We start from the raw sequence: 25,652 nt of genomic DNA, 5'->3' as shown, positions 1-25,652 counted from the left end.
GGAAAATAGACCATTCCGAAGCTGTGCTAAATAGAGACTGTCTCGCCACCACAAAATAGAGTCATCTTATTGTAAAAACACAGTGCACTAATGGCTCTCTGAAGTGAACTTCTCGGAGCTTGCAGAGTGTGTTCTGCAGACAACCTAAGCGGGTGAACAAATACAGATATTTGTGTCTGGTGCTCAGTAGAACGCCGGCTGATGCAATGCGTGCGCGTAGTGCGGGCAAAACCGCATCGCCTCCAGACTCGGACTCCGCGCCTGACCTTAGGAATCTGCCGAGGAAAAGCCTCACAGGACAAGCCTGGGGAAGGCAGGTGAGGCCGGGACAGAGGCAGGCGAAGCCAGGAAGGGCGGGAGCCGCCTCCGCGCTCTCCCCGCGGCGGCTGCGCACGGCTGACGGTGCCGGGTGATGGTGCCCGTTCCCGGGGCCCATCCCCGCGCCGGGCCCGCACTTTGCAGACGCTCCCTCGCTCTGCCTCAGCCTCTGCCTGTCACAAGCGCTTCCGCTCCTCCCTCCCTGCCGCCGGCCCCGCCGCGCTGCGCCCCCGTGCGCGGCCGGCACTTTGCAGACGCTCCCCGGCGCCCGCCCGCCCCCGCCTGGCCCGTCCCCCGGCGGGCGCGGCCGCGCCTCCGCCCGCGCTCGGCCATGGGCGCTGCGCTCAGCTCCGCGCGGCGCGGGGACCTGCGCGCAGCCCCGACAGGTGAGGCTGCGGCTCCGCGGGGTCTGCGGGCGCCGAGGCAGCACTGCTGCCGCTGCCGCGCCCAGCCCCGCCGCGGGGGTCGCCGCGGGGAGGGGACCGCCCCCCCGCCACCACCATCACCCACGGCCGCGCTCGCATCGCCGCCGCCTGCCCCGGTGCGGAGCGGGAAGGATGGAGGGCATCGCCCCGCAGCCGCCCCGGCGCGGCGGGGCCCGTGCTGGCCGCGGCCCGGCCGCCCCCGTCACCTTCGGAACGACCTTCCGCGGCTCGGGGAGCGGCCGCTGCGCCCCTCGGGCCGGCCGCGGGGGCTGCGGAGGACGGGGCGGCCCCTGGAGCCCCGCGGGGCCGGAGCGGCGGTGGGAGGTTTTGGCGAGCGCGGGTGGCTGTGCGGTGGGTGGGAGGATGGAGCTCGGGCGAGAGTCTGTTGAAATTTCTCCCACTGACGATGCCGTTTACGAGCTCTCGATTGCACCCGGTTGCTGGTTTTGTTCCCTCTTCGATGCTTTGTGAACCTCTAGGAAGTGAATTTGAGAAAAAGGTTCCCGAAAGCTGTCATCGCTCTGCCAAATGTGCCTTGGGCTGCCATATCTGCTACTTTTTTATTTTTTTCTTTTTAATTGCCAGAGATGCATCGAGCTTTAGACTGATCTAACACTGCTTTTCATTTGTGAGGTTCGGTATTTCTTACATATCAACATCACCTTGTGGTTTGGTCGCAGGGATTTATCTTGTCTGTGAGAACCAGGGGCTGACCTGATGTGATCGTATAGGTGTGCAGACTTACATTTAACAAGTATTTGTGGGGCCTGTTTTATTGTCTCCCCTAAGTTTTAGCAGTTGTTTAAGGTACACTTAGTTTTTAATATATTTAGGGGGAAAATACATTTGTCACTTAGTTTTGAGGAACTGAATCTTGGTAGAGGCTTTCCTCACTGTTACTATAAGGACTGTAGATTCCATCTTTTCCAGATATGGTACAATATCAGTCTCATTTTTTGAGAGTATATTTTCCTTTCTGATATTGTGGTCAGCAAACCTGAGAAAATGAATTCTCAATTCTTGCATTAGGTCTTGCTACATCAATCTCTCTTGATAACTGCAGCAAGAATAAAATACTCTTTACATGAAGGCTAACTCTTGAGATTCGTGTTATTATACAGTCTTATTTGTCTTAAAAAGCTCTGTCACCTTGTCCCCATGAAATAGTATGAGAGCTTTTTCAACATCATGACTCATAATCCTAAATACAGGAATTAATTTTGACTTAGTGCTGTGCAAGTGCTTTATCTGAGCAAACAGCTTTGTGTGTAGAAAATGCAAGAAGGGTGGAGGTACTCAAACTGCTGATCTTTGTCCTCAGGAGGACAGCATTTGAAGTTGTTTGCAGACTATGGGTATGTCTTTGCTTCCAGATCAATGAGGTGATCTCACTTCTTTCAAAATACTTTTGCTTTTTCATAAAAAGCTTTCAAAAAAGGAGGAACTGGTTCATTCTTGTTTTTTACTATTGAAACCACTTTGCCTGGGGACACGAAGTTCAATTTAGTCTGAATGGGTGATTTACCTTTTTTCTTCTTCATCTCTGTGTAATGACTTTGACTGTACTTCATGAGAAACTCTCCTTAATGCAGCACCCACAGTTCACATAATTAGTGCTGGTTGTACCAAGCCTAATGGGAGGGGGAAAAAACCTTCACCTCTTCTTTTTTTTCCCGGTGGTTTTGTTACATACAAGGTAACTTTCACTGCTGCTTTCTGATCTTCACCTGTATGAGATGGTGTAGGTAGTAGTTTACTCTTAAAATAGCCTGTGAAAAGGTTTGTTTAGTGAAAGGAATGTCTATTCTTTATGATTTGACGTATGCATGCTGTTTTGTGTTGCTCTTCTGTGGAATATGGATTTATTTTGTACGAACAGAATAAGGATTAAATAAGAACATATGCTGCCTCTTTTCTGGGTGATAAATCCATCTTGCTGTCCCGGAGGAAGGCAGCTTATACTGCCTGCACTGAAAAGATGCTGAAAGACAAAGTGACTGAATGCTGAATGTAAGAAGATCAGGTTGTTTAAGCTCCCCAAACTAAACTGCCTAAAACTTGGGAAGCAGCCAGCAACACTGGGTGCAAATCATGTAAAATCCTTAATCAGCTTCATGAAATAGAATCTGGCAAAATAATGAAGTGTTCTGAATTCTTAAAATGACTGAGAATAAAGACAATTGCTCTCCAGTTTCAAGTCATCTCCCTCCAACCAGATTTCCTTCTGTTCCCCTGTACAGAAAAAGAAATCTTTATATGGTTAACTTCTATGCTTCAGATAATATGTGTAATTTTATTAGCACTCATTTCCCTTCAAGTTTTTTTAAAATTTCATTTACAGGGCTCCGTTTTTGACATTGTATGCTGCTGTCATCTAACAAGTTCACTCTGGTTTTGCTTCTGTTGAATAAAATAGCTTAACATGCAGATTTCTTCCTCATCTTGGCTCTAAAATTTTATTAGAACTTCAGGAGACGTTGGTGTTGCCCTTTGCTACTACTATAACTTGATTATTAACTATGTGGTGTGTTTGAAGGCTTATATGAATGGAGTGTGCGTGTTTTGAGCAGATTGAGATCTGAAGGAGACTGTTACAGTGTTTCATGAGAGGATGGGAGAATTAGTTCAGGTTTTTTTGATAGGAAGAGCAGTCACAAGGGAGATCTGGTGGCAAACATGGTTATTTGCCAACAGATTGTCTGACTTCGTGTTTGCTTAGTCTCCTAAATAGATATTGGAAAGAAATACACTGATGAATATCAGAGTGCCAGGCTCTGATAGTATTTGCACTTATATCCCTTATATTATTCCCAAAGTGTCTGCTGAACTCTTCAGCTCAGCCTCTTTTGGAACCAGAGCAGTTCTCCAGCAGCAATTCTTGGTAACGAACATCGGAAGCATCTGCTGAAGGAAATGAACATACTGCACAGTGCTAATCATCTGGGAATCTGATGAGTGGAAAGTTTTTCAGGAATTAAGCAGTTTTGCTATTACTGCATCTTCAATTTCAACATATTCTTAACTGGAGTGGAATAAGGTCATTCTTTATTCCTCTCTACTTTTGCAATGTTAATATTTGTGCATCTCTGTGTTTCATGTACCATATATGCACATGGACTTAAATGAAAAGAACCCCACCAAAACCTAACAAATCTTTTGTCTTTCATACTTCAGAAGAAAAAGTGGAATTTTTTATTTGCCTCTGTGAATATGTGTGCACACTCCAAACCCTGATGTTTTCCTCTTTAAGCCTCCTGTTATTTGCATAGAATATACATTTTAAAGGCTTCCTTATGTGTTTCACTTTCATTTCTTAAAGAGCCCAGACCTATAATATAATGAGGTATAACTTCTGTGAGGAGTAAATCTCATTCAGATTGTGTTTTGGTTGTGGCTCAATTTCCATCTCTTTTGACCCTATTTTTTGACTATTTCTGGTTTGTTCATGTGAACTGATAATTGGCATACTGCAATTCATGACCACAGAGAGTTTTGTACAAACTTAGACTAATTCAGTGGAGGGTTTGGATACTGACATAGGCTCTGTTAATTGGATGATATTTGAGGAGCCACCATAATCATGAAAAATTGGTGCCACAAGTGCTGACACAGCCTCACAGATAAGACGCAGTGGCTTTTTGTGACAAAGCAAACTTTTATCAGAGTGGATAGCCTTATTCTTTTATTTAAGCTGGAATAGTTCGGCTGTCTTGAGGTGAATTTGTGGGGTTTTGTTCTTACCTTCCCACAAGGAGGAGTCTAGTCTGCTTTAATCAGGTCAATCCTTCAAGCCCAAGGTCTGTCTATGCACTCAGCCCAGGATGTAACTCCTTGGAGAAACTTCTGCTAAAGTGGTGGCATAATCCATCTGTGGCAGGTTGTGTACTGGGGAAACACTGCAGTGAACAGAGAAGAGGAAAGTATTGTGGGACAGGGACTTCCTCTTGGAGTACTTGAAGTAGCAAAGCCGTTTTCATGAAAAAAGCTTAAGTCAATGCTGTGAGTCATTTGATTTATTATTTATGGTTTGTATGAGTTAGGAATCCTGTGATCCTGGCCCTTTGAATCTCACAAGGACCTCTTATTCCTGCTAGCTAACTGTATTTTTTCATACATCCCACAGGCATTCCAAGCTGTTTAACCTTGGTTATTAATCTAACCTGCTGACGTTTGTCTTACAGATTTTTATGTCCTAATAAAAGCCTGTAATCTTTCAAAGCTATCAACCACCTCTTTTGACCTTGTCCTTGAGACAAAGGGATTTTCCCAGATTACAAGTAGCAGGCTGAACCTGATTTTACTTTTATTCATTGTTGCTTATGGGTTATGTACTTTGTTACATTTATTTATATGTATAATTTTTGACATGGAATATGTTCCTTGTTTCCCTAGAATAGTTTTACAACTAAAACCTTTTTTTCACTCTTGGTAGAGTTAGGTGATGGAGTTTAGTGCTGCTTGTTTTCCATTGCCTGTTAAGGTTGTGTTCCTCCCTTCATAAATGCACCATGACTGGCTCAGCTTTTTCTGTAGCCTGTATTGAGGTCCTAGCAAAGCATTCTCAGAAAGCTACTAGTCAAGTAGTAGATTGCATGCCAGGAAAGATCTCTTCACCTAAAGGGTTGCCAGGCACTGGAACAGGCTGCCCAGGAGCTGCTTGAGTCAGCATTACTGGAACTATTCAAAAGACATATAAACGTTTGGACTCGGTGATCTCAAATCCCTTTGTCCCCATAAATGATTTTATGGTCCTAAGTTGTCATAAAAGGTACAAGATACAGTGAATTATCATGCCTGCCTGAGACTGTATTTTGAGAACTGGGTGCTCTTTGGCCATTTGCCCTTTCAGGATAGTGAACCTTTGGACTCTACCACATTATGTGATAGTCCTCTTGGCTGCAATGTGTGTCTAGAGTGCATTAACACATTCTTACAGGAGATCTTGTTAGTACAAAGGTGTCTGCTGTATTCACTTAGGCAGTAGTTCTCTTGAGTTTGAAATCATGTGTCTCATCCCTCCCTTTTTTCCTGTCCCTTTTCTTTCTCTGTTTGTTCCTTTTCTGCAGAGAACTAATACAGTTCAATGCAGCCTCAATGCAGTTTTTAGAAGTTTTCAGAGTTTGAACTCTGCAGAATGCATGTAATGTGCCTGGAAGATCATTTCAAGTATTAAGGACCCACAAAACTAAACTTATATTTTCTCTGCTCTTCTGACTTTTTTTTTTTTTGTAAAATGAAGTGCAAAATGTATTTTGATTGAAGATGGTCAATGAGAAATATTTCATTAGTCACATAAAACTTGCTGCATTAGGGTACATGAGTTAAAAATATACATAACTCCTTCATTTAGTGAATTTGAACACTGATGTTGTGTTCATAACAAACATCTTTGAACAGAAAATCTACCTCCTAACAAACTTTTAAAGTAACTTCTGTGAGCCTTTTTTATAGGCACTGTTCAAGTACAGTTTGTGCAATGACTTCATTTTCTATATTATAGATTAAGAAGAGTGAAAGCTCAAGTTCTAAGTTGCTCGAGAAAGTTTCATGCTGTACCACTACAACTCTGTGCCCAATTCAGGTATCGCAATTCATTACTTTTTTCTGGAGTTTAAAAACAAAACCAAAAACAAACAAACAAAAAAACAACCAAAAAAACCAACAACAAAAACCTCACAAACCAAAACCTGGAATAAATGTGACGAATTTGTAATCTGGTGGTTTTCCAGGTATGCCATGGTTTATTCATTCTACACTGAGGCACTGTAATAAGATTGTACTGAATGCTGAGTGACAATGTTTGCATGGCCTAATTGTAGGATAGAAGTCCCACCCTGTTCCAGTGCACTGTAATGTGGAGGCTGTTTCTGTCCAGAAGAAATCTTTCTACTTATAAGGCCCCAAAATATCACTCCAAGTAACATGAACATGAAATAGTTTGCGTCTCATGATGTAGGTTTGATTTGCTCATTTCTGTCTTGCTATAATTAAAGCTTGCTGGTTTTAATAACTAAAATAGTAATAACTACAGAAAACATAGAATATGTCTAAAAAGATTCATCAGACAGCAGCAAGGAGATACTCATCACCTTCAGATTCTTGGGATGAGTTTTCTTTCTGACTTGTGTTTTGTATGAGTAATGCATAAAAATGGGCCCCTGTTTCCTAGATGGAATGGAGAGTCTGGCTGTGTATCTGTTCATTTGTTTGTTTACAGGATCTTGGAATTTCTGAGCCACTGGGCTAAGGACCTTTCTCCCTGAAAATATAAAAAACAGAGAAATTAAGCAGAGAGATGTATTTCCTACCTGGAAAATGCGTGAAATATTCTTGACATAGGAACTTTCACACCTATTTGGCAAACTCCTGTGGTAAAGGGAGAGGAGCTCGACAGCAGCGTTCTCTTTAGGTTCTAATACATTGTGTGTGCATACAAACCTTCTTACCTACTTCACACAAAATAAGGCACACCTCCTCAACCCTCCAACCTCTTGGCTTTTAAAGCACTCTCACAACCCTGACAAAAATTCATTTTGCCAATGGTAGACATACAGTACTTTCCAAGTGGCTTTTGGCAGAATGAGGGGCTGCAAAATGAATGGCTATTCCTTGACTAGCAATAAGAGGCTTAAAAAACAAGTGGGGAAGCAGTGCAAATAATGCACCATTGCAAGCAGCGAGTAGGAGCAGGAAAATGCATATTTCTTGGTTTCTTTGTGTTGATGGAAACTAAGGTAGGAAATATTAAAATACCTACCTCTGTTGCAAGGATTGTGGAAAAATGTTTCAGAAAGATCAGGAAAAATCAGAAAAAACTGTTTGGAGTACTGAACATATTGAGTTGAGAAAGGCTTTTGAAGCAATCAAACTGCCTGTAAGTCAAACTAAATGTAGGTCTTGGGTATTAAATTTGGATAGACATGTAGACAAATTAGAATATCTAATGCTTTACTTCTTCTTAGAATTAATTAAGAATTGTTGCTCCTGTATTTTGCCAAGATTTTGTTAGCGAACTTAGTATTTGTTTTTCCTGATCAGACAGAATAGGCAAAGGAACACACTGCAGAGTGGTAAAAAAGGATTTCTCAATCTTTGCCACTCAGACTTCAATCTACACTTTACAGGATATTTGACCACATTATTAAAGCTACATTATTCCAATCAGTCCTTTAGCACATTGATTTGGATATCTAAGTTCTTGTGAAAATGAGCAGTTTACTTTGCTGTATTTCTTTTCATGAAATGCAGTTTCTCAATCAGTATTATTGATCCCCCAAGAACATGGTGAAATGCAGTATCATTCTGTTTACACTTCACACCTATTAGTGTTATGCAGCTGCTTTTCTTTTACTAGACTGCAAAAAAACCCCAAAAACATTCAGGGGCAGAATTCTTCCAGTGTTTTTTCTGCTCAAGCCAACAGCTATTTCACTTAATGATCAAATCAACCAGTTTCAAATACTTAGTCTAATTTTAAAAACCTGTAATCAAGTTACCATGTTATAGTTATACTTTAAATATGGTTATGGTAATACCTTAAAAAAATATTAGATTCTGGTTTCTAATAGACATTTTGTCAGACACCAGTAGAGTTTATTTATTGGAAAAAAAAAATCTTTGTTTTCTTACCATAACTTCTCTTGAAAGAGAAAGATAAACTGTACTCCTTATAGGTAATTTAGTAATCTGTAGTTCTTGTTGGAATACTTCCCTTGATTTTGTTTCAGTAGCTTAGCATTCATGTGTTCAAGATATTGGATACTCAGTAAAATAAAAAGTTACAAGTTTTTTAATGATGTGAGAAATCAAACCAGGTTGCATCAGTGTGACTGAACAATTTGATGTATAACTGAATCTGGAGCTCAGTGGTGTGAGGCCTCCTGGGCAGGCTACCAATCTCATTTTTTTGGCACCAGTTGTTAACCTTTGTGAAGTCTTTAAGTCTCTGCAGTAACTCTCCTTGAGTTCTGAGTTGATAACCTAATAGGACCACTCATGATTCCTTAGAGGAAAAGGTTACAGTAACTTTCACCTGACCTATCACACCAAAATTCTCACCAAGGTAAGGTAAAGAGTATCTGAAGAAGCAAGAAGGACCTTCAGGCTGGAAGATGCTTGAGGACTTGGTGTCTCTGCCAGAGTCCGTTGCAAATTGTACTTGCACCTGAGATGAAGTTCTGTGAAAACAGGACCTGCCCACTGGAAGTTTGGAGTTTCAGCTCAGGAGCTGATCCTGATCCAGGCTGGCTCCTGAATGCCCACTGAGTGAGCAGTTGTTGCAGCATTGTTGGTGAGTTACCAGTAGGGATTCAGTTTGCCAACAGCCCATGATGAAAGGATTGGATTTTTACAGTGATGTAATGGGACTTTAACAGCAGTGGGTGAATTTCTGTACTGGTGTAAAAAGCATATTGCAGTTTACTTAAGCTCTTTTTGAGTTGATGCTATTTAAACCTCTGGCTCTGTATATTGAAACTAGTACAATGAGGCCCAAGTGTGCATTTAAACTTTCCTTTGAGGGCTGTGCTGGCTGATACACAGCAAAAGCTTGTAACAGGTTTAGCTTCTGTTCAGCTTCTCTTAAAGTCCTTGTACCTTGATTCATTTCCTGGCATCAGAGTTTCCATATGTACCAGTTGCATAGCTTGTGCACTGGGTAATGTTACAGAAGAATGCCACTATTAAGGTACTTAAAACGTGTCTAAGAACACTTCCTTACACACTGAGATATTGGTGTGTGAGTGGCCACATCTGGAGCAAAGAAAATAGTGTCTTATAAGTGGTAAAACAGATCAGTTTTAAAAAAGCTGTAGTTGAAAAATGGTATTATAATTTATACATATAAATCTGTACAGAGAAAACTGTTCTACATAAATTTTGTGATATTTGACTTAAAAAGGGCCTTTAGGTGGAGATCTGAAGAATGTATTTGCTCACTGTTTGGGGTTTAAAAAAATGTAAGTTGGCAGGGCAATCTTTCCCCCCTACATTTGAAGTGCAAGTTTTCTGCATCCCATGTACTTGAAGGAAAGATTTTTTCCTCATCATTGTTAGTACTCTGTTTTGACAGAATTGCCTCAGTCTCTGTTCAGACTGTTGTTTGTACCTCAAGCCTGTTCTACCCCTGAGTATTGTTCCTGGTGGATACAGCAAACTGGAATTCTGTTGCCCAGCTCTTAACTTGGTGCTTCAGGATATGGTGTTCAGAACACTCCATGTAACTCAGTGGTGTTATAACCCTGTTTTATATTTTCTGTACCTTTTGCTAGTTAAATATCCAGTTCTCTGATACAGGAGAATTAACATGAGCATTTGTGGTGCTTTTATATGGGAATGTCACTGGCCTTCCTGGTCTTCACCAAACTGCAGGTACATGAAGTTGGTGCCCTCAAACCAATCCCTCCCCATTTCCTATCAGTGCATTTCTGTGCCAGGGGAGTGAACAGCCTGACAGACTCTTGTGGTTGCAATGGCTTCCTGGCATTTGGCTGTTCCTGTTTCAAAGGACAACATTCCCCTGCTGTCCTCACCCTTCAGCCCTCCAGGCTGGTCAGGGAAGCTGCAGAAGGACAGTGATGCAGCTTTAGGTGATAGTGTGGCTTGGGGTGTTTGAACATCAGCCTAATACAGAAGACTGTGTTCTTATTATTTCTTATAATGTTACATTAGCAGAGGGCTAATACTGGTTAATGCTCAATTCAGTAGGTCAAATGGTCCCTGCTTTATGTAGCAAATTACTGTGGGTTTTGTTGTTTTGTTTTTTCCAAAAAGACTCTATGTAAATACTATCAATATACATTTTTATGTTTGTTTGTCCAAAGTAAAAAAACCAAACCCAAAACCAACTCCTTCTCACTGTATAAATTCCTAATAAACAACTCAGAATTCACACTATTGATTTTGGGTGTGTATTATGAAAAGAGTCTTTTAATGAAGGTTTACTCTTGCCCTTTGACAAGCTACAGAGTATTTTTAAATATGCCACCCACTTTATTCTTTAAATAACTAAAATTTGACATTTAATTAAACAGACTGCTGATGCAGCATTGTAGTTTGGCAGAAATTACTCCAGAAACCTTACAATGTCTACCTTACCTGTACTATGGGGATCAAGACTATTGCTCAGGATAAAGATGTTTGTCCAGGCAAGTGCAGAAGTGCAGAATTAAAACCTTTTCACTGTTCATGTTTTACTGATCAGCTCTGCCATTCTTGCATTTGACAAATGGAGGAAGAAATCTGTCAAATATTGTTATTAGTCTTTTTTATTTTTCTAGTATATTCTCACTGTCTTGGGTGTGTGGCTGAGTGCACTGCTAATGGTTGTCCAGTTTATTAGGATGTTAAGCTCTTTACTTCCTTAATAAAATTTATTTAGAATGTTATGAAAAGTACACCAGTGTTTGAGCTGTAAAACTGGTTAAAAAGAAAAAAAAACAAAACAAAACAAAAAACCAACAACAAACCAAACAAAACCAACAATTGAGAAATGAGGTGGAGTGTTAGAAATGCTCCAGAATACTGTGTAACAGGTTTAGGGCTTTGGTCATACCCTTCTTTCCATCTTGGCTTGTGTCCAGCTTCTTCCTTCCCTATTTGGTGCCATTGCAAGCTTGTTTTCTTTGTCACTGCTACTTATTTCTTGCTGGAGACTGAAGGGCCAATCATGTTGTGCTCCCTTTTCCTTTGGCTTCAGGAGCTCTGCAGGCAGCAGATGTGCTTTCTGTCCTGTTCAGGCTGTGAAGATTTCAGTGTGTGTAATCTCTCATTCAGAGGGTGTGTTATAATTCAGCTATCTCTCAATTAATTTTCTTGATTTGGTGTTGTGTTATTTTTAGCTGTTGGTCAAGCTGGTCAAGTTATGTGTGGGGAAGGCTTTCTGCATCTTATGCTGTAAAAAAAGCATGATTTCCATCCAGACTCCTGAGTGACTTTTGCCTTTTCACTCCAAACATCTCATCTTCAAGGATGAGATTTCACTGCATGACTTAAATTATTTTTAACACACATTACATATAAGCTTTACCTCATGCATTCCTTCCCTTCCTGCAAAGTGTACTTCTGAAATTCTTTTTCAGTTTGTGTAACCTGATTTGTTATTAAATGAGTTAGGAAATGTCCTTGTTTACTGAACTCCTTGACTTCAAGAGTTGGACTAAAATAGAACCCCTCATCCTGCCCCACCCACCCAAAAATCCTGGATGGATTTTTTTTTCTCTACAATTAAGTCAAAGCTGATGAAGTCTCTGAATGGTGTACGTGCAGTTGTGCTGAATCTTTGTTATAATCAGCTAATAATAGACACAAGATGAACTCAAAACTACCTGTTGGGTTGCTCATTACCTGGTTATGACAACAGATAATTTCCAGTATTGATTGCATTCCTTCAAAAGGCCAGTTGATATTCCATCTTTTTCTTTCTCACACAATAACTTTCACACAGATCCTCTTTGGTTTTTTTTCTGATGAAGCTCTTTCAGCTGAGCTGACCTCGAAAAACTGTCTCTAATGATTGAGGCCATTTTTCTTGAAGGTCAGACTTGCTGCCCATATTCCACAGGCTTTGAACCTACAGAAAATAAAAGCAGCACATTGAAGAAGTGGGTAATCCACAAGTGTCCTGTAGCTTGTCCAGATCTACAGATTTTTTTTTCCTTAGGGGTTATTTGCACCAGAATTAACTTCCTATTTTTGCCAATGTATTCAATGTGTTTTTACAATAACTTATGTAGCGAGATTATTCTCAACATTTGTATAGGAATCTCATCTAAGGCTATCATTATACCTCCCAAAACAGCCAATCAGGATAAACAAATTAAAATATTATGGAGAAAATGTAAGTTTGATACTTTATGTTGTCTCAGTGCTCTGTTAGAATATAGGAAAGCTGAGGAGAACAAGGTACCAAATAAATCAGAACTTAGACAACTTTTAAAATACTGTCTTCTGAAATGTCTGGGAAGTCTCTGCTAACTTGTAATTTCATAATTAATCTGTTTCTTTTACAAGCTGGCTATTTTGAGTCCCTCCTTGAACTTTCATTGTAAACAGATTTTAGGTGTCTAATGTGGAATTGTGAACGTCATAGCAGCCAGATACTTACAGCCATGAAGCAGTAATTGGGTTTGATTTTTATTTTTTAAACTAAATCAAGGAAAAGTCCTTCCACTTCTAGAGAATTTTACAGGGTGATAGGCAGAGAAAAATCTGGTGGTAGAGGTGGTGATGTTGTTGGTAAGGAGTCATGAAATTAATTGGTCAGGTACTGCTCTCTTTAAGGTAAAGCAAACTTGAGTATGAAGAGCAGGAAAAATGTAGTTAATGGGAGTTTAGGGGTTAAGTGAAGCCTTTAACTGTGGGAAAAACAACCTGTTTGCTCAACTGTTTTGAAGGCCAGATATTTTCCAAGATTTGGAAAATAAAATAATCAAAAATTCATATACCAAAATTACTTTATGCAATAATAATTTTTGATTGAAATATTTATTATAAGAACATAGAGATGATTCCCAAAGCACTCATCAAACCTAAAACTCAAGTCATGTGTTGAGTCCAAACTGTAGGATATGACTTTTCTCAGCATTAAAACAGCAGCCTAAATTAAAATCTGGAAGCTATTAAGTGATAAAAGCTGTAGAAAGAAATATCATATTCCCCTGAAATACAGAGTAAAATGTTATTGAAAAAATATTTATTCTTTATTTTATCAGGCTAATAGCTTGAACAGTTCTCCCTAAGGCCAGACCTCATAATAGAATCAATCACAGGATGGTTTGCTTTGGAAGGGACATTAAAGACCATCTTGTTCCAACCCCCTGCCATGAACAGGGACACCTTCCACTAGTCCAGGTTGCTCCAAGCCCTGTCCAACCCAGCCTTGAACCTTTCCAGGCACTGGTGTGATACAGTCAGCGTTGAATCCTCCTGGTTGTACCTTACAAAGCAAAGGGACTGCTCTGGATGTTGAAATGTGCTAAGATAACGCCTTAACAGTTATTTTGAGGTTATCTGTCAAATTCTGGCTGTTACAAAGATATATCAATGTAGCCCAGTGATACAGAGCTGAAAAGGGAAAGGCTTTTTGTATCAACTTTTAAAGATACATTTGCCAGCGTTTCCCCAGCAAGTGGAAAGGAATGAATCTTTTCATAATATTAGGAATCTATTCCTGTGTCTCTGCCTATATTTTTCTCTTCATTAGGTTTGACTAAACAATAAAGAAATCCATTCATCTGTGGTAGTGCCAATGTAGTGGTCTCTGCTTTACTTGTTGCTAGTACTATAGTACTGTTTCTAGGCCATTTAAATTCTGCTCAGAGCTGTAGGTGATCTTTTTGGCAGCCTTGTGCACTTACATTAGCTGCTGGATTGTAATAATTTCCAAATGGATTGTCTGAAAGTAGAACTTTTTTCTTTTTTTTTTTTTTTTTTGGTATGTATTTATAGATGAGTATTCATGTCTGAGGATTGTGGGTTTATTTCCTACCTTATGCATTTACCTGGCTAGTGTGAACTTGGTTCTGGGAAGAACATTTTGATCTTTTTAGGTAAAAATACACAGTTCCTCACTGTCACTGTTCTAGAGATGGACAATATTGCCTATTGAATTTCCTTTCTGATTCTGGAAACCATTTGGCTTTAGGATGCTATTTAGGAAATTTTTCTTAAAGGTTTTTTTAAATGTTGTGGTGAAGGAGGAGGAAAATGTTGATGGTCACCTTTATATTGCTTATATTGCATTTATATTGTTGAAACACAAGAGAACTAACCTCAATACTAATCTCATGTGTTTGCATGGACCTGGGAATTCTGCCTTATAAATGTTGTCCCTCTAAGTCACACAATGTCTGGCAACTCCATGGATATTTTGTTGTACATGTGGGGTGTTTTGAAATTATATTAATGTCTGTCTAGTGTATGAAGGATCTTTTAGTTGGTACACAACAAGATTTTCTGCTAGATGAAGCTTTTTTCTTCTCTTTCATCCATGCAACTATAAACAACATCTAGAGCAATTTCTGTTGCAACGGCACAGATTTGGGAATGCTAAGTTTTATGTGCCCTTTTCAGAGAATCCATACCAAATTGGGGCCATTTCTGCTGGGTTTTGGAAAACCATTTAATGTAATGACAGTGCTTCAGTTTACACCAAGTGTTCTAAGAACTGACTGGTGTTTCCAGCACTGGAGGAGAAAAGCTCAATGTTTGTGCTTGAGAACACACTGAAGAGTACACATGGGGGAATTCCAGGCCTGGGGAAAATTTAAGACAAGGGTAACAGGTATTTAACATAATTACATAGCTTTGGATTATATAATCCTTGTACAGGTCAGCCAAATGCAAAATTACCTCACCATATTTGTCTTGTTTTATTGAATTGATTTGAAAAGATGGAGAGGGACCAGATTTCTTAAGCTGAGAAAGTTGAGAAAACTGGTAGGGAGGAGAGGTAAATAACCTTCTGATATGGTTCAGACTGAAAAAAACATAAGATTAAATCCATGACAAGGCAAATATAATCTCATTTTCGAGTTACATAAGACTGTTTAAAGTGAGTCATAAGTATTGGGGAAAAACATGTTTTAATTTTCTAGGCTTTCTTGTTTTTTCCCTCTCCCCTTCCCACACTAGAAGGAACACTTTCCTCTTGGGACAAAGATAGGATGAAGCTAAATATATCACTTGTCTACTTTATTCTCCATCATGTTGCTTCAGTGGTAATCACTTGTTTGAGATTTACCTTCAGAGATTCTGCCTGACATATGGTGATGTGCATAATGAATATGTGCAAACATATAGCAATTTAAAATTCATTCTTTATTGCACTCAGGTTTTAGTTCACAAATTGCTGTAATAATTAAAAGGATTTGGTAAGCATTAATCTATGCACTAGGGGAAATTTTACCTTAATTATTTATTATCTGGGTGAGGTGGAAAAAAACAGCTTAAGACCTGGCTTGAGGGTTGGGCTTCTTTTGTTTCCTAATTTCAAATGATATGCAGGCAGATTAAATTTTTCTTCTGAAAAAGGCCAGACAGGGGAAAGAGAAGTGATTGCTTCTGTAGGAGAAGAAGGCCAGAGGGGTAACAGCTACCAAGAGACCTTGAGTAGAAAGGGAATAGTTTCTTCTGCAGCCCTTTAGAACTGAGATATACAAGGGGAAGTACACATAGGTGTCCTCTAGACAACCAAAAATGTAGACATCAAAAACTTGGTTCTCTCTCAAACTGGTTTTTTATACTGTGTTTTGGGTAATTGGGGAAAGGACTGAAATGTTAACTTTCCCATTCCTAACAGGCACCATGTGATGATGAGGAAAAAGTATGTACTGCTGCAAAGAATGTTGAAGCTGTGACTCTTCCTTTGATACTCCTGCCTGTCAGAATTGGCACCATTGGTTGCCAGCAATGGGAGGTGCTTGCAACTCCTGATGATGGAGATGATTTACTTTGAATTTCCATTCAGCAGCTAAGTTCTATCAAACCAGCTTCAAGTTCATCCTGTGTTTAGATTCTTTATAGGAGTTCATGCTGAAAACTGCGTGTTGTCAAATAAACAGGTACCATTATAACACATCTAGTGAGCATTTAGTTAAGCTTTATGTGGAGCCTTTGATCAAGTCATTGACAGGAAGAGGTGATGTCAGTCAGCATTGAACCAGAAGAGGACAACAGCATGATTGTAGGAAAGATTCCTGCAAGCTTGATGGAAGGGCCAGTCTATACAGCCTGACCTATGCTAATGAAAATAGCCAGATCAGCTTTGGAAATAGCAAATTATTGCCCAACTTATCTTGACTGAGGGAACACTCGGGTTAATTCCATGGGCAGATATGAGGGGGAGAGAAGTTGGAGAAGTCTGCTGGCACAGACGGATCCAGAATAGCTTGTGCCTTCCTCTCCTCAGCCTGTCATGCTGAGAGAATTAAGCCATACATACTGAATCCTGTGTCCCATGTGATTTACATTGTCAAATCACAAAATTTCCTGTCACTCTTTCCACTATTTTGACTTCACAGCAATGTTTTCTGTTACCAGAAATGGCTACTGGTAAGCCTGAGTGCTTTTGTGTTTTCTAAGTTATTATTCTTCATGATCAGAAAGAGACAAAAAAATTCGCTTATGCTGTGTTGGAAAGCACTGTTGGGAAGTAAGAACAAAAAAGAGAAAGCTTTGGACAAGTTACAAGCAATAATTGTTCCCTGATATTAGTTGTGCTGTAGATTACTGCAGTGCACAGAAAAGGGGAAAAGAAGGGACGAAACATGCACATCCTAACTGGAGTTTAGGAAGCCCAGGTCCTTCCAAAGTCAATGGAGAGGATGAGGCTTTGGGGGCTGCTGCTTTGAATCGCTCTCTAAAAGTGGGAGAAGGCCTAAAGTAAACAACTCTTTGCCACCAAAAGATACAGTTTCTGCTTTTCATTTTCACAAGCTGTGATACACACCTGACCCATCTGTTAGACAGCTTGGTTTGCAAAACAAGCGGAAAGATAATGTAAGAAAAAGGCTTCTTTTGTTCTCATGATCTGAATCAGCGCCTGGAGGATCTGTTGATTTGGCACATCTAGCACAAAGGAGGGTGTGAGAGCTGAGCGCTTGGAGCAGCAGAAGTGGAGAGGGATTAGCCTGTTCCTCAGCTGGGAGTTCCTGGCTCGGCTCAGCCCTCTGCTGTGGCCAGACCTCTCCTGTGGCTCCGGGGGCCTCCAAGGGCCTCAGATGTCTTCACTGGCTCCAGAGGAACAAAAGACCTGCAGCTTCCCCTTCTGCTCTGGTGGCAGTAGTGGCTGCTGTTGTCACCTTTGAATGTTAACTTTGCCTTCCTCTTCTTTCGCTTCTTTCACGGTGTGTAATCTTGATTTTTTTTCTTTCCTTTTTTTTTTTTTTTTTTTAAAACAGGCGATATGGTAGTCAGTAAATCTTTACACCTCTTGACATATAAAGTCAGTAACTAAATGGTGGCAGGGTTTCTGTGACAAAAAAAAGCCCTAACTTTAACTTATGGATTGTTTTAGTCGTGTCACTGCTGTCTGCCACAGAATTCTTTTATAAGCAACAACCCAGCAATAAGGTGTATCCAGAATTTTCACATTACAGTTGCTCAAGAACAACCCACTTAAAATACACTGCTCAGTAAGAGTGTCCTGCCACACCTGTAGCCGTGTCAGAGTTCAGTGCCAAGCCTGCTGGAGCTTCCTTTCACTGGGACCACATCTGGGCTCTTTGCAGTTTGGTGAGCAGTCAAAAACTGATTTAGTCCTTTGCAGGAATTAAGACTGCACTCAGGCATCGTAACTCTGAAGACTGTGTCCAGTGTATGGTGTGAAATTAATCAAAAGGAAAGAAAATTAATGACCTGCTGTGGTGCCATCCATCACGATATCGCTCAGCAGGTGTGAAATTAACTCGCCTTGACTGTGGATTAAATTTAACGGCATGACGTAAAACTGCAGCAACTGGGTCTGTTATTACTAAGGAGCAAGCAAGTGTTTTTAAAGATTCCAGCCTAATGAACTGCTTACGCCACACAGTGGATGGTCTTATGATCATTTAACAGCATGAGTTTAGATTATGTTCCCTAAGAAGATCAAGTATTACTGTATCAGTAAAAATTGTTAAAGACAGGCCACAGAAATGTGGTTTTAATTTCTGTAATTACTGTGCACCAGATGGTGGATGGATACTTTTTTCCAACATAAGTACTTCAGCTCAAATATAAGCAGTTGTGATCTTTATTTACAATTCATCAGATTTTAACCAAGGTGATCACAATTCCTTTGTTTTGGCCCTTTATGATGACCTTCAAAGAAGTATGTAGACAATAGAGCTCACTATTGTTTAATATAGTTCCAAAAAATGCTCCTTTTTTCTTTTTTTTCCCCAGATCTTAATTTTGATGATAGCAAAACTAACCACTAATGTTAACTACCCACTAACTTTGTTCTAGAATAAGTATCTAATATTGGAATATGTACTTAAAGCATTTGGTAAATCCTAGTTAATTTAAGAGCAATACTACAGAGATGCAAAATACATTACAAGTTACTAACAACTTGAGAGAAATTAGGAAAATGAAGGAAATGTATTTCCCAATTTGAATCTAAAAATCTTGATATTCTGCCAACTGTTTTCTTCTGTCCTGTCCTGTTTCTTTGTGTATGCACTTTTTCCTCTATAATTGCCCTGATTTTTTTTTTAAGGAGCTATTGTTATTATTATTGTGGAAGCTCTCTTTGACTTCTGAGTTCTTAGTGGATTTTTGCTGAACGTGCTCAGGACATCCTCCTCTAAAATGTTCAGAGTCATCTCCGTCCTTTTGAAAATGCCTCACGTTTTTTGCCCCTGGCAGAAAATAAGTCATGTATGGGAGGATTTTTTGTCTCCCTGCCTTTCCACTTAAACTCTGCATACGCATTTCCAGGAGTTAGGGAAGTTCTGTGTTTGTGATTAGGAAGACTTAATTATTACTTGCACAGTAGCTTTCTTTGAAGTAGGCCTGGCATGCAGCTATTAATATGTTTTCAGGATAAGGTGTGCACAGTGTATTGGCACATGCTTGATTAGCTGATCTATATAACTTGACTCGTTTGACCACTTATTAAAGAGTATCTGTGCTTTGTAAAAGCAGTACCATTTTGTTTAAATATCATCAACAAAGAAAGGTGTTGGGCTGGTGAAGGTCTATTTAGTTCTTTACAGCTGTAACAAAGTTCTGTGGATTTTGTGTCAGAAGATAATTTTGGTGTTAGAATTAGTAAAATTGTTTTGATTCATGAAAGACCTGGTATAACTACTGAGAAAACTTAGGGTTGTTTTAGAGTTGTCCCACTCGGGTGCCGTGTCACTGTCACTTCAAGGGATAAACCCATGAGGAGCAGCTCTAGATCATGGGATCTGTACTGTTCTGGAACTGAAGAGATCTGTAGGCCTTCTGAAGAACGTTCTTTTGGCTAGAGCTGACAAGATACTTTGGAAGTTTCTTCTTTCCTTGAAAGGAAATATCAGTCTTTGTACCCATTTCAAAATGATGAGGTTAGCACTTCATGGAGGCCTAATGCTTGGTAACATTATAAACATTAACAAAGTCCATCAGGCTTTTAGCAGTGAACAAAGGTTAGATGATAACTGGGACAGACATATTTCAGCTGCAGCTTTCTTTCCTGCATAAAAAAATTAATATTTTGAAATGAGTGTCTAAAGAAACTTTCTCTTAAAGCTTAGATTGTAACATGATGCTCTCGCATCCTTGCTTACATTGAAATCAACCCTGGATACTGTATTCAATTATCTGCCTGCAATTTGAGTTTTACATTTGTGGATTTATTTAATTGTACTTGTTCCTGTCTCTTGTTGATGACTTGCATAGGTGCCTATGCTTTTTTTATTCATTTGTAGCTGCAGGAGAGGTGAGAAGAGGAAAAGAGGTAAGTTTAACTTTTTTGTGGAACTTCTCCAGTTTTTGAAGACAAGTGACAAGCCAAGCAGGGTTGCTCCCTGACAGCTGTGGCAGCAAGAAAATTTAACTGTCCTGGCAAACCTTTTTGTCAGCCCACTTTGCCAGAAAGAAGGCCTCACAGGTCTGTTTTCCCTGACAGGCTGTGTGAGTTGGGTCACACAGCTCTTCCTTGAGCCTTGCATCCAAGCTGAATTTATGTGGCTGATTTTCTTTTTGCTTTATCCTCCCATATCTATAATGCCATATCACAAGGGAGCATGAAGTTAATGTTTCTTCACTGCAGGCTTTGATTGTGTTTTATGCATCACTGCTGGATTGTGGTATGAAGAGACCTCAGATTTCTCTACACTGCCTCTAGCAAGAATATGCAAACTTGGTTTGTCAGCATGCTCAGTGTGATGTTTTATTCCTGTGAGTGTGGGTTCCTGAGAAAGTGTTTGGATTTCTCTTGATCCAGAATGACTGAGGGCTGCAGCTAAAATTAGCAGAGATGCTCCATTGCAAGCAAACTGATCCAAGGCAGAGAAAACCAGAACAAAGTCAAACAAACCACTGCTTGTTCAATGCAGTTTGCTCTCTTGATATTGGGATACAACTCTGTTCTTGTTGCACCCCATGTCTGCAGAGCACTGCTCATATGCCAGGTTATGCTCATGATAACTTGAGTTTCTGATGGGTAGGAAGGGGATCTTGAGCTGGCTAGCAAAGGTGAAGCAGTGGCCACTGGTTAAGTCATTGGGCAAGGTTTGATTTTCTTGGGAGGTTGGTTTTTTTTGTTTGGGGTTTTCTGGTTTGTTGTTTCCATGAGGATTTTTTTTTGGTAGTTCTGTGTGAGGAATGAATATTTTGTTTGATATTTTCTGTATTTTCTCAAACTGCAGTTGATAAATTTCCCTTCCCAAAAGTGTTGCCAGTCTGTAAACTTGTGATTGGCATTGTAACCCAGCCAGGGATAGATGAAACTTGTTATATAAGAATGATATAAGAGGTCTATTCTGCATGGCAGAAATTTAAACTGTTGTTTAATTAGCAGTCACCTCTAGTTTCTTACGTGTTATGTAGCTTTATGCCACTGATTCATGTAGCTTATTACAACTCATAAATGTCACCATGAAATTGGTCAAAATAAGAGTGTTGAAGTGACTTGCTGCCATTAGTTACCCAGTTGGTTTGGTTTTGTTGACAAGTTTGTAGATAAAGTGTGAATGTTAGAGTTGAAGATGTCATAGGACTTGGACAGCAAACAGCTTCCCCTTATAGAAAGAGACAGCCCATAGCTAAAAGCTGTAGCTGAAACTTGTTTTCTGGCCTGAGCTGCTCCTGTCAGCTTTGTCAGTCAGGGCACTGCACGAGCTCTAAAAGCCATTAAAAATTGTGATGGTTGTCAGTCAGTCAGTGATGCCACTTCTGGGAACACAGATCTGGTGAGATGGTTTCATTGAATCTTTGTGTTCCTTGCCTAAATGGCAATCAGTCAAGATGTGGAGTTTATTGTGAGCTGAAGTGGCCACTTCTTTAATAGTACAGCTAATGATTTCCGATGCAAATTATTGTAATATGCTCAAATAGTCTACCTGTAGGTAGGGTCCCGATCCTGCATCTTAGAAGACTATTGTCATTGTGGAAAAGAAACCAGAGTAGCAGAGTAAGTGATTTTTTTGGTATTGATTTGCATCAATAGATTTCAAAGATTTGCAGATATAATATGCTGTTTGTTATACTTTATATATAGAAAATAAGGTATGGGAAGGTACAGGTATAGTAGGCCATTGCAGTGTCAGAAGTGGTGCCACCTGATCCCAGTAATTTTAAGGAAACTAAAGCAGTCTGTCAGACAGCCTTTATTTGCTTGACAGGGTGCATTTAAAGGTGTATGTCTTAAGTGACTGAAAATAAACTTTTTAATATGTCTTTTTTAAAACTGTAACATTAAACTAGATTTTCACTTTTGGTTAGTCTTTTTTCAGAGGCAGATCTCTGTTTTTAATAATTTGTGTGGAAACTGTATGAAAGATTTAAAATGTGACAGCTCTGAAATAAGGAGATTGATGCTACTCTAGTGTGATCTGATTTGGATTCTGACCTAATTTCTTTTAGTTAGTGATTGGTATAGGACTTTGTGGGGTACATGAGCTTACGACTTTTGGAGATTACTGACTGATATTTTTAGGTTACCAGCTAATCCTGTTTAGGAATAGGATTTTCATCTGAAAACTGACAGGCCCTTAAATTCTTCCTGTTTTCCTTTGGAAAGACAACTGAAAAGTGTACAGAAAAAGCAGTGGATTGTTTGCTTATTTGACACAGTCTTGTGCTGTGACTTTCTGCTACATAAGGATTTTCTGCGTGCATGGGTTGAAAAAATGCTATTTTTCTTTAATGCTTAAACAAAAGTAAACTCTTGCACTGCAGTTGTTAATTTTGCACATTCTCTAAAACAGGTATGGGAAAGTATTCACATTGCCCCAAAAATGTTTTGAGTCTTTCTGGACTTTTCTTACTTTGCCTTGTAGCTGTTTGCAAAGCAGCCAGACCATAGATAATCTAACAAATGCAAATCCACACTCCCATTTCCTTACTCAACAACTGTGTTCCATATATAACCCCTGTCTTCCAGATGTTTTTGCCTTGTTAGCAGCAGCTTTCATGTGCTCTTAAGGGGTGGCAGGAGAGCCTTGTTCTTCAATTCCACACTTGGTGAGGGGTTGCCATCTGCTTTGTGTGTTAATTTGGAAGGTAAGCATTTTGTCACCTGCTCCTGCAGATTGAGACCATACTGTTTGCCAGTCCTATTTATGAGGTCACCCTTGTGATTTCTGTATTAAACTTTGTGAAAAGTGTAAGGAAGCAGAAAAATAAAAGGCCATTGTAGCTTTAATGTTGAAATGTTGAATTGCAGCTCCTGTAGCTGTTTCGTTTCCTTTTTCTATGTCCTCTGTGATGGGAAATTGAAGTGTAGAAATGAGAACTTGCACTGAAAGTGCTCATGGTATGAGTAATACCATGTTGTATTGATGATATTGCTTAAACTGTGTGGGTTTAGTGGCTGTTTTGGCCTGCTATTATTAATAGGGTTTGCCCTTTTTTGGTGAAAGGGCATGTAGTGGAGGGAGTTAGAGGTAAACTGTTGTGCATTCTCCCCAGGCCATGTTTTTCTGCTTCAAAAGAGCCCTTGCAATGCCCACTCTGGAAACTGAAACCTCTTCTATTGCCATTACACAGAGAATTCTCATCATGGCTTGGTGAGATCTTCATCTCGCTGGTGACGGGGGCTGAAGTGAAAGGGGTGGCAGTAGGAGGGTGTCACGTTCACACGGGCGATGTCGTGCCTTGCGTGACATCCCTGTCCTGGAACCCATAGTTACAGTCATGCTCTTGTCTGCTGAAAGCAGAGAAGGCTGCACTTCTGTGGGCACTGTTAGTGGTGAAATGCAGTAACCAAGTCCCAGGAGTTCTCCCACACAAGAGAGACTTTGCAGGTCTGCAGAGAAAGGTGGTTCTTATCCTTTTATTTTTTCCCCATGTTGCCTTCCACACCAACTCTTGAGACTTACAGAGGGTGTGTTCATGGAAGAAACCAATTCAGCTCCTGTAATCAAACAGCTGTTGGGGTAGACAGAGCATTATCTCTCACTGAGGCTTTCTGTGCCTCGTCGGCCATTCAGAACTGCCTTAACAACTGTCCACATCTACTTCCTTATGTTCCTTTTCCCTCTTCTCTCCTCTCCAGTTTCTGTATATCACATGTGGTTCTTATTTGCTCTCACAATATAGACATAAACAATATCAAATATTTGCAGAACTTGATTAATTTGTGGGTTTTAAATTTGAAAAAGTTGAAGTTGTGGAGCTTTGGTGTACTTATTTAATCACCTGTATGCAGCTGATCTGAATATTTCTGCTCTTTATTTACCTGGTTTAGATATACTGGCAGTAGTCACATGGAAGAGACAATGCTGCCTAAGTACTCAAGTTGTTTGGATAATTCTTATTTTACTTTTAATCACACAGCTCAGATTGTGATGTCTCAAAAGGAGACTGCTTGTGGAAGAGTTTTTATTTTATTTGTATGTGTTTGCATGCATTGAAGCACATCCATTACACCAGGGGAGGCTTGTTTATGTTTTAAGAGGTGCTAGTCAAGTTCTTACTCGCTTTCACTATATTCCTGGAGTGCATATGTGTATGAGTACTTGGGAACAGGTATTTTAAAGCAGAATTTTGAAGTCTTACTCATAAGGCAGCTCAGAAAAACCAGAATCCTCTTGTGAGGATGAAGTAAGGTACTCTGGAAAAGAGTCAGTGGGAAGATTGCTGTTTAGAAAGGGACCTGAAATAAGGCAACACCAGAATATACTACTCCCAAACTTAAATATGAGAATTGACCAAACTAGTCTTTGATTGCTAAGGATGAAAGTTGATCCTTTTCACATCCTTGCTTAAAGGTACTGTGTAATGTATTCTGAGACTGTCTGGGAAACAGAATGGGCTTTGTAGTAACCTGCTAAAAATTTCATTGATAAAATGCTGTAATTATGGAAGGCTGTTGAGTGGAGTAATGTCTATAACTGTGCTTTCTTTCATACTGGAGATACAGTTCTTTCAAAGGAATTTCAAAGGACTTGTGTCATTTACTTGGCTAAAGGCAGCCAAGGTGTGTAGCTAAAATACATTTACTTATATGTGATGCTTGTTAGAAATTGTGTTGATGAAGGGATGCTTATTGCTTAGGGGAAAAGAAAAAGGTAAAATTTTCCAAGAATTTTGATATTGGCACCAAGATTCTTTATCTGTATGGGTTGTTAGCAAAAGCCAACTGTGTGTAAATCAACTAACATTCTTGGAATTGATATTTGAAGCATGAAACTTATTAATTTATTCTTTGAAGCTTTAGTAAGCCTTTAAAAGCCTGTACAATATGCCAGCTTGGTACCTTGTTCTGTGTCTCCAATGTGTATGTTCTCACTTGGTTGACATTGGCTCCTGCTGGTGTTACTAACTCTGAGTTTAGTTGCACATAGACTAATGTTGATGCTGTTCTTTGGTATTTACAATTGTGTTGAAAATGTTTCACTTACACCAAATCAAGGCTTCTGAGATTAGCATATACAGGCTTATGGTTGTAACAATATAATTCAAGTAGGTGTGAGAAGCATTAAGAGTCCTACTATTTTTTAAAACACCTTCACATTTAACAACACAGTTGAAACTGTAAATGGTCTTTAAACCCTGAGTCATTTTATGCTTAGCATTTCATGTTATGATGTATTTAAGTACCATTTCTAAGTCAAAAATAGTATTTGGTTTTTCACAGATGCTGCCATCTAGCAGGAACATTAACTAAATTGCTTCCACAATGTTTATGGATGTTTCTAGAATTCTCATGTTAATATGCACCCTTTGGGGAGGTGTGTCTGGTTTGAAATGTTCAGGTTTGAGTGGTTTTCAAGTATG

General features: G+C 39.7%; 1 protein-coding gene across 2 annotated transcripts in view; it reads left to right on the top strand.

Moving 5' to 3' along the window:
- The first annotated feature begins 595 nt into the window (after positions 1 to 595).
- MGAT5 (alpha-1,6-mannosylglycoprotein 6-beta-N-acetylglucosaminyltransferase) overlaps positions 596 to 25,652 on the top strand; it is a 119,473-nt gene continuing 94,416 nt past the window's right edge. Inside the window, exons 1-2 of one of the 2 annotated variants that reach the window (XM_071562900.1) lie at positions 598 to 704; positions 6,244 to 6,324. The gene's annotated coding sequence lies outside the window, so the exon portion shown is untranslated. Of the gene's footprint in view, positions 705 to 6,243; positions 6,325 to 25,652 lie in introns of both variants that reach the window. The other variant, XM_071562899.1, reaches the window with a different exon arrangement.

The sequence above is a fragment of the Pithys albifrons genome, chromosome 8 (assembly GCF_047495875.1).
Source record: "Pithys albifrons albifrons isolate INPA30051 chromosome 8, PitAlb_v1, whole genome shotgun sequence".
Lineage (NCBI taxonomy): Eukaryota > Metazoa > Chordata > Aves > Passeriformes > Thamnophilidae > Pithys > Pithys albifrons.
Note: the sequence above shows the minus strand (reverse complement) of the source record. Positions and strands in the feature narration are given on the sequence as shown.